This window comes from Odocoileus virginianus, chromosome 21, assembly GCF_023699985.2.
Source record: "Odocoileus virginianus isolate 20LAN1187 ecotype Illinois chromosome 21, Ovbor_1.2, whole genome shotgun sequence".
In the NCBI taxonomy this organism is placed as follows: Eukaryota; Metazoa; Chordata; class Mammalia; order Artiodactyla; family Cervidae; genus Odocoileus; species Odocoileus virginianus.
Genome location: NC_069694.1, coordinates 46,328,050 through 46,337,838, shown reverse-complemented (window position 1 = coordinate 46,337,838; position 9,789 = coordinate 46,328,050). Strand labels below are relative to the sequence as shown.

Sequence of the window (9,789 nt, the reverse complement as noted above, 5' to 3'; positions counted from 1 at the left end):
GACAGCCTCATTATGAAGATTTGAAATGCTATTCCAACCTAAATTACAGTGCCCCGGACACTCGTCACCGAGAACAGACATCTGCTATCGTACGTGTCCTGGGATGTGGAGGGAAAGTAGAGAAGCTAATTTTCTTCCTGGACAGGACACAGCTGTGCTGGAGCATACTATTTGAAAAGAAATGCAATGCTTTGGCTAGGAAATCAAGCTGGGGGTTGGAATGAGGGACAGAAGGGGTGCAGTCACGAGTGTGTCAGATGGAGATGGTTTTGCAGTGATTAAGTGATCCTAAAAATGTCCCCCAAATGAGAGCTCAAGCACTTTTTTCCTTTATTGAAATCATCTTGCCAAACAGGTAAATACTCAAATCTACCGGACAAAGGCTTCTAATATCCTGGACAGTGCAGGAGAAATCCTGCTGACTACTTTGGAGATGTTCTTTTGCACAGGCCAGGCAAATCCTGTCCCTTTTATCCTTTATCCATCTGCAGACCAACCTCTGCACAAGTGGACAAGTGTCCAGAGCTTACACCTAGCCCACCGATTGGAGGTGTCGCTCCCAAACTTTCAGTTCTACATCTGCAGTTTCTTGACTTATAATCCAAGGTAACTAATTACCTCTATTATAGAATTTTCTACCAGTTAAATAAGAGTGCTCTCATTTCCCTTTTTTTAAAGTTCTTAATAGGTCTCCTCATTGCTAAAGCCACGAACTCCTGACATGAACAAATGTCTTGATTCACTTTGCTCTCATACTTGAATACAAAATGAAATGAAGATGCTACATTATAAAGAGAAACTAAGGGGAATTCTCTGGCAGTCCAGTGGTTAGGACTTGGGGTTTTCACTGCAGTGGACCGGGTTCAAAACCCAGTTGAAAAACTAAGATCCTTCAAGCCTTGTGGCATGGCTATAAAAGAAAAAGGAAATAAGGTACATACATATAATCTGGTACATATAATTCATGTACAATTAAACTAACGTGCTTTCAGATAAAAGCTGCATAAAAACATACTTTTCTAAATTCCAGCTAAATGTGTGAAATATCTCTAATTGATAATCAGTGGAGTAAGAGACGTGTATTTTGTAAACTTTAAAACAGTCTCCAAAAGTTATTTCTACTTCAGCCCCCAAACATAAATTAAGTTCCTATTATATGCTGAGTACTGGGCACATTTCTCAGCTGCAAATGATGAGGCTAAACTGATACAATATAAGAGATACAGCAGATGAATACAAATATTATATGCAGGGCTATGGCATGGAAAATTTTGTAAAGAAGTAAATGAGAAACAGGATCAGACCCTGAAGTAAAGTAATTTTCAGTCTAGTTGATCCTGTTTTATAAATATTTTAAAGTTTTCTATTCCTTTGAGGTCAAATAAGGACACATTCCTGGAATGTTCCATTGTGGTGAAGAGCAGAGGCCCGGGGTCCATCACTTACTGCGCAACCTTTAGCAAGTGACTTGACCTCTCGGAGTTTTCTCAGCTACAAGATGGGCCAAATAATACTACTCTCATAGGATTGTTGTGAGATTGCAGGGAGGTGACATATGAAGAAAGCTGGGGACAATGCCAGGCACATGGTACACTCTCAATAAAAATTAATAGCAAACAGCTAATATTAATACCTACCCAGGTGGCACAGTGGTTAATAATCTGCCTACCAATGCAGGAGATGAAGGCTTGATCCCTGGGTCGGGAAGATCCCCAGGGGTAGAAAAGATCCCCAGGGGGTGGGAAATGGCAACCCAATCCAGAATTCTTGCTTGGAAAATTCCACAGACGGAGGAATCTGGCAGGCTACAGTCCAACGGGCCACAAAGAGTCAGACATGACTGAGCAAATGAGCATGCAAGAGCTTGAACAACAGCTCTTTCCAAAGTAGAAGAAAGTCCTCTCAAGAAAAGAGTTAGGGATTTAACAGGTTAAAAGTCCTGGAGAATGGAGCCCTGTGTTAAGACTAGTGAGTCAGCACTTTCCTGTTTACTCCCCAGCTGCTCAGAAACACTGATTAACATGCTCAAAGGAAGAGCTCCAAGACAAATTCCAGTGACAAGGAAAACAACCAACTTCCCTGGCAGACAGGCAGTTCCTTTATTAAAGTCCCATTCTAGGAACAAGCTGGTTATGCGACATTTGGGGTGTCAGAGGGGAAGCGGGAAGAAACAGCATGTCTTCACGTGCTAGACCCCAAAGACCCATTCAGCTTTTTCTGGTACATCTGTCTTTCCTTCTCAAAGTGCTGACCAGGCATGGCCCAGGGCAAAAAACATCCAGCCATGTGGACCCACACAGGACAAACCTGTGGCAAAGACCTGCATGGATTACTCAACCTCTGCACGCCTCAGAGAAGAGGCGCTTACACCATGCGGGGGTGTGGCCTCTCACGGCCAAGCTGAGTGAGTGGAAGAACTAGTAGGTTGTCCTGACTTACCTTTGAGAGGTTATCCAAATATTTGAGGGATCTTCTATGTGATTGTTGAAGCAGACTCTTTTTTGGTGGCCCCCTGGTGGCTTATGGGATTTTAGTTCCCTGACCAGGGATTGAACACAGGTCCTTGGCAGTGCAGAGTCTCTAGCCACTGGACTGCCAGAGAATTCACTGTTGAAGAGTTTTATGTGGCGTTTCCAACTACAGTGCAGCTCCTATCTTGAGACCTCTCTTAGAAGTGTTAAAGAACAATATAGTCACCACCCTATAACTGCTTCCCTGGTAGCTCAGCTGGTAAAGAATCCACCTGCAATGCAGGAGACCCCAGTTCGATTCCTGGGTTGGGAAGATCCCCTGGAGAAGGGAACAGCTACCTACCCCAGTATTCTGGCCTAGAGAATTCTATGGACTATACAGTAGGACACAACTGAGTGACTTTCACTTTCTATAATTGACAGTGGCTCTGTATCAATTAATAATTGATATTGGAAAACCATAAGAGAGCTTGAGAAACAAAGAGAATACAAATTTTCAGAATCATCTGGAATATTCTACTTCCCATTCTGAAGCATTACGTATTGAATAGTTGGTACCTACGGGTGGAAAAAAAGATGGTATTAATATTATTATCCTTTTATAGATGAAATATTGTATTAAAATATATGTATAAATTGAAAATATGAAGTGGCTTTGGTATCCTATTTATGATCACAAAAGCCTTAATAAATTGCAGTATCTAGCCCCTGAGCTCCTGGGAGACATTTGAAAGTCACAGAAGATCAGACCTATCAGCTCCTTCACAAAGGAGTCGTGGACTCCTAAGGTCACTTAACCCTGGACATCAAATCATGGCACTTAGCATTGGGAGACAGCTCAGTAATCATTTAATCAATTATTCAAGGGGAAAAGTCCCTTCTTGGTAAAATAGTAAGTGTTCCTTTCAAAGTTTTTAACCACACAGAAAAACAAGAATTTGAAATAGGCCTAAGAACACAGTTACATAAATCTGAAGCAATAGCAGGGTTGCACCCAGGCCTGGCACAGGGTAAAAGACCATTGTTCAGTCCTGTCTGACTGTGACCCCATGGACTGTAGCCCTACAAGCTTCTCTGTCCATGGGATTTTCCAGGCAAGAATACTGGAGTGGGTGGCCATTTCCCTCTCCAGGGGATCTTCCTGACCCAGGGATCAAACTTGCATTGCCTGCATTCCCTACATCAGCAAACAGATTCTTTAGTGATTGAGCCACCTGGGAATATTTGAAAGTGTTAGTCGTTCAGTCATGTCTGTCTCTTTGCGACCCATGGACTGTAGCCCAGCAGCCTCCTCTGTCCATGGAATTCTCCAAATACTGGAGTGGGTAGCCATTCCCTTCTCCAGGGGATCTTCCCTATCCACAGATTGCACTGAAGGCAGATTCTTTCCTGTCTGACCACCAGGTAGGAGCTCAATAAACGCTTCTACCTATTTGGTTATCAAGAGCTCCATCTGCTGGTCAAACAGAATTCATTTGCAACCCTGCAGATACTGTTTAGAAAACCCATGTGTCAGAAAATTAGAAGAGATGAAAGGGCTCTCTACTCCAGCCCTTCAAGATGCCAAAGGGAAAGAAGGCCAAGGGGAAGAAGGTGGCCCCGGCCCCGGCTCCGTGGTGAAGAAGCAGGAGGCCAAGAAGGTGGTCAAACCCCTGTTCGAGAAGAGGCCCAAGAATTTTGGCATTGGACAGGACATCCAACCCAAGAGGGACCTCACCCACTTTGTCAAATGGCCCCGCTACATCCGGCTGCAGCGGCAAAGGGCTATTCTCTATAAGCGGCTGAAAGTGCCTCCTGCAATTAATCAATTCACCCAGGCCTTGGACCGACAAACAGATGCTTAAGCTACTCAGATGCTTAAGCTGGCCCACAAGTACAGACCAGAGACAAAGCAGAAGAAGCAGAGGCTGCTGGCCCACGCTGAGAAGAAAGCCCCCGGCAAAGGCGACGTCCCCACCAAGAGGCCACCTGTCCTTAGAGCAGGGGTCAGCACTGTCACCACCCTGGTGGAGAACAAGAAGGTTCAGCTGGTGGTGATCGCTCACGATGTGGATCCCATCGAGCTCGTGGTCTTCCTGCCTGCCCTGTGCCGCAAGATGGGGGCTCCCTACTGCATCATCAAGGGCAAGGCCCGGCTGGGGCGCCTGGTCCACAGGAAGACATGCACCACAGTAGCCTTCACACAAGTCAACTCGGAGGACAAGAGTGCCCTGGCTAAGCTGGTGGAAGCTATCAGGACCAATTACAACGACAGATAGGATGAGATCCGTCGCCACCGGGGAGGCAATGTCCTGGGGCCGAGGTCAGCGGCTCGCATCGCCAAGCTGGAAAAGGCTAAGGCCAAAGAACTGGCCACCAAGCTGGGCTGAGTGTACACTACTGAGTTTTCTGTACATAAAAGTAATAAAAAAGCTGCTTCAAAAAAAAAAAAAAAAGAAGAAGAGATGAAAGGAATATTGAAGATAAAAGAGGCCCTGGAGGTCACCTGATCCAATCCATTTACTTCACAAATAAAGAGTCTTATTATAATACTGGTGTATTCTAACTAAAAGAAATGGAGAAAGTTAAATAATTTATTAAAACTGTAGTTCATATAAAACATTGACTGTGAGACAATGCGTGTGAAATTTTTTAAGCTGAGAGTATTCCACACACTGAAGATATTTTCTGGTTTAAAGCTGACACCTGTTCTTCTCACACAAAAAAGGTAAAAGTTTGGACTTGGAATTAAACTAAAGTGTGAATTGAGGTTTTACCCCTGATGCTTCCTGGTTTAGGTAATTACCTCTCTGGCTTAACAGACTTCATCCTAAATACTTAATAAGCTAACAATCCTTCATAATCCTCCTCTATAAGGATGTAAAACCACTTGTCTAAAGCTTAATAGCAGGCACAGAGTCAGAACCCCAAAATTGCTATTATTAATATTGTGAACTAATGATAGCTTCCTATTATAGGTCTAATACCAGGATTGTCAGGAGAATTTGGATAATGTATATAAAAACTCTTCAAAATTAAAAATTTACAGTACAACTAAAAGTTACACTTTTAATTTGGACACAGAGCAATGGTGTTTAAAATGTAACATTTTTAATCATCGATTTAACAAGAAATTCTTTAAAAAAGAAAAAAACGAGGGAAAATTTCCCTGGCTGTCCAGTGGTTAGGACTCCACACTTCCACTGCAAGCGGCATGGGTTCAGTCTCTGGTCAGAGAACTAAGATCCTACAAGCCTTCCTGTATGATCAAAAAGGAAAAAAAAAAAAATTAGGAACATTTCTTTGATAAACTACGTTCTCAAAACACAAGCTTTCATTTGCTGTCTGGAAAGATAGGTCTGGCTTCTCTATTTCTCTACACTCCAAAAACTGAACTGAAAAGTTCATTTTTTGGTTCACCTCTCTCCTCACATTTCATTAGCTGCGACATAAGCTACAAGTAGCCAGTTGTACCTTCTGCCTGGAAATCTCCCCCTTGGATCAGTGAGTGGGCTCATTAGGTGCCCTTTCTATTTTCCACGTTAACAGCAGTATTATCAAACCTGCTACCTTCCCTTCAGCCTCCAAGTTCATCTTCTTCACTGTCTTCAAGCCCTTGTCAAACTTCCCTGAAGACCTGTCCCTGCGTCCTCTCGAAGCCCTTCTCGGTGGCATCCTCCACCTTCTCAACACCCTGGCAGTGTCCATCCATTAGTCAGTCCCAAAGCCAAGGCCATACCCCCATTCCAGTTATCTATGCTGCATACAAAGCCACCCCAAAACGTAATACCTAAAAGCAACAGCTTATTAACACTTCTCCAGGTTTTCTAGGCTACAGAGGGGCAGTTCTCCCAGTCACCTGCAGCTGGAGCTGGCTGTCTACACCGGCTCACTCCTGGACAAGTAGTTGACGGCGGTGGTCAGCTTGCAGCTTAGCTGGTGCTGACAGCAGTGGTCGCAGTTTCTCCATGTGGCGATGCTTCTCGTGATCTTACCTACTTCCCAACTGCATCCCCAGAGAAGGCATTCTAAAAGGGAGGAGACAGAAGGTGCAAGGCCAGTTAAAAACTGCCCAGCACTGGCCCAGGCTCACTTGCACCCCCCTGTTGATTAAAGCAGTCACAGGCTGGCCAGGTAGCATGGGCTGGAGAAACAGACCACCCCTGGAGGGGCAGCGGCAAGGTCAGCTTTATAAAACAGAGGGTAAGAGTTACGGCTGCAGTCATCTTTGGAATCTACAGTCTGCCATTTAACTATTAAAACAAACAAACCAACAAAGAACTCTATCGGCCCCAAACAGGTGAGAGCAGAGGGAAAGGAAACATTAAAAAACTGAGACAAACAGAACAAAGCAGGGGCACATAGAAAAGTCCAAATATCTAAGAATCGCAGTTCCCTGAAAATAGGCTAAACTCACTCATTAAAAGACAAAGATTGCCACAGTAAAACACAAATAAATGACACTTCATGATACACAGACACACTTAAGACATAAGGAAAAAGAGAGGGTTGAAGGAAAAATGATAGCAAAGTATACAAGACAAATTCTAGTTGCAGAAAGCTGAGTAAGCTACATAAGACTACACAGACTTTGAAACAAAAAAATCATTATCAAAATTTGAAGAGGGTTATTACATAGTGATGAAAACTTCAATTTGACAGGAAGATAGGACCATCAAATTTTATGAAACTGAAAGTATATCTTAAATTATGATCACACTGAAAGATAACATACATAATTTTGTTTTGAACTTTTTGTTTTGCATTGCTGCTGCTAAGTCGCTTCAGTCGTGTCGACTCTGTGTGACCCCATAGATGGCAGCCCACTAGGCCCCTCTGTCCCTGGGATTCTCCAGGCAAGGGCGTTAGGTATAACCAATTAACCAGGTTGTGATGGTTTCAGGTGAACACTGAAGAGACTCAGCCAAGCATATACATGTAACACACAATTTTAAATTATTAATGTTAAACAGTAACTCAAAATCAATCAAGACTAAATAATACATTAAATAGTCATACAAATGTATTTTATAAAGCAAAGAGGTAATGAACCCAAAATTCAGATCGCAGGATACCTCTAGAGGGAAGGCAGAATAGCTGGATAAGGATGGAATACAAAGATGGACTCCATGGTATTCATTCCTATATTAGGAATGGGTCCTGAGCATGTTATTCATTTTTTTATGTTTCCCAAATTACACATCTGTTTCGCATATACCCCTAATATATTACATATTATATAATAAAATGTTAATATGAAAATGACATGAACCAAGCTTTATAGGGGAAACAAAAGAATATAAAGAGATCAAAATTATGACGTCCTTAAATTAATGATCTGAGTTTTTCCATAGTCCAGACATTTTTAAAAACACTAAGTTAGAATAGAGGACAAAAAGTATATGATGTTCTAGTAGCAAGTACCAGGGCCTTAGAGCTGGGCACACTTTAGTTCAATTGCAGCTGATGCCTGGGAGTCAGCACTGCCGAGCGGACTGAACTGTTTGTAAGTTTGTAATACGGCTCAAGTACCCAGCACAGCACCTCCTTTCTTGACTCAGCCTGCTGTGTCTTTTTATGACATTAAGACCCAGAGGTTGGGTAGGGTCCTTGATAGGGTTAAATGAGGTAATAGATGTGAGGGCACTTTTAGAAGGTGAAATATGCTGTTATACAAATAGAAAGTGTTACGTGAAGACATGGTTAGATATTAAAATTGTTAGATTATTTCTCATCTCAGTTAAAACAGTATAGCAGTCCTGAGGACTCTGAGTTAAAACCATTCCAACCTATTGTGTTTACACTGGCACCCCTACTCTGCCGTCAAGAGGTGACTCCGCTGGCGTCTTCTGAGGTGGGACAATTGCCAACATAAACATATAATGGCACGTGTGAAGGTTTATCCTCAACAGGAAGCATCTGAAGAAATGGACTTTATGAAGAGGCCATGCCATCCATTAACCAAAGGCAGCTCCTTGGCCCTCAGTCCTGGGGTGGCACATGAGGCTGCTTCCTAGAACCTATTTCTAGCCTGCAGTAGACAACATAAATCATAAAAAACACCTCGCTACATGAATGTAAAAATAAAAGCCGACATCCCATGCTGTAACTATATTTATTGCACATGTCTGCATGCTCATTTCCACCACGCCCATCCCCAGGGGAGAATGTGTAATCATGCATTAAATAAAACTAGAGTGTGAAGGGAAGAAGAACTAAAGTTCAGACCTAACATCTCTGGAGCCCCAAACACGTTCCAAAGACTGCATTCTCTCATTTAATTCTCAGAACTTCCCTATGAGGTAGGTATTGTTATCTTCATTTTACTCAGAGGAAAATGAGGCTTTGAGAAGCTAAGTAACTTGTCCATCATAATTGGCAGAGCTGGAATACGAATGCAAATCTGATTGATCCCAAGTCTGAGCTCCTAATAACTCACAGAACCATCCATCTAGATCCATGGTAACCATTGCTGAAACTCTGATATTAACATGGCTTATGAGAAGAATGGAGCCACCAACATGGTTCTGTCAGTTTTAGTATGAGCACCCCAAGCGCAGTAGATAATCTTTCAGGGAATTTTTTTTTAAGTTTATCTATTTGGCTGCATTGGGTCTGAGATGCGGCACAGAGGATCTTCACTGTAGCAATATTTCTCATTGTGGCTCAAGGACAAGGGCTCAACAGTTGAGGCATTTCAACTTAGCTGCCCCTCAGCATACGGGATCTCAGCTCCCTGACCAGGGATCAAACCAAGGCCCCTGCATCGGAAGGAGGATTCATAACCACTGACCCCAGGGGAGTCCCTGGGGGAACTTATTTTTTGATTTGTCAGTTTCCTTCGTGGAGCCCTGGTGCTTCTGTGGAAATGCCTTAAGTGGATCTTGACTGACCCCTCCCCAACCATACATGGCTGAGATGGTAGAAGCCCTCTGCCCAGTTTTAACAAGAGAGATTCTGCTCTCCCCAGATTTATAAAGAGGATTTTTCTCATTTCTGGGAGATTCCAAGGGTAAATATCAAGGGAAAACTGCTCTGAATGAAGGCATTAGGGTGACTCAGAAATAATCATAAAACCAAGTAAATGTTAGTCTGCTTTTTATTATCACTTTGTGCCAGCAAGTCTGAACAATGTCAGTGAAAAAAATACTTCACCACCAAAAGCTTTTGTTGGTCAGGGTTCAAAATAATTGTTGCAGTTACTCTTAGGTTTTAATAATAGATATGCTAACTTTAGATTGGCATGGTTTTATTATGTATATTTCAGTAAACATTGTATTCCGTGTGGAAGCTAATTTGGAAAACTCTGATTCTCAGAACACACAGACTTAGAGAAATT

General features: G+C 42.6%; 1 pseudogene; it reads left to right on the top strand.

Moving 5' to 3' along the window:
• The first annotated feature begins 2,950 nt into the window (after positions 1-2,950).
• LOC110145536 (large ribosomal subunit protein eL8 pseudogene) lies at positions 2,951-4,909 on the top strand (annotated as a pseudogene).
• Positions 4,910-9,789: the final 4,880 nt, after the last annotated feature.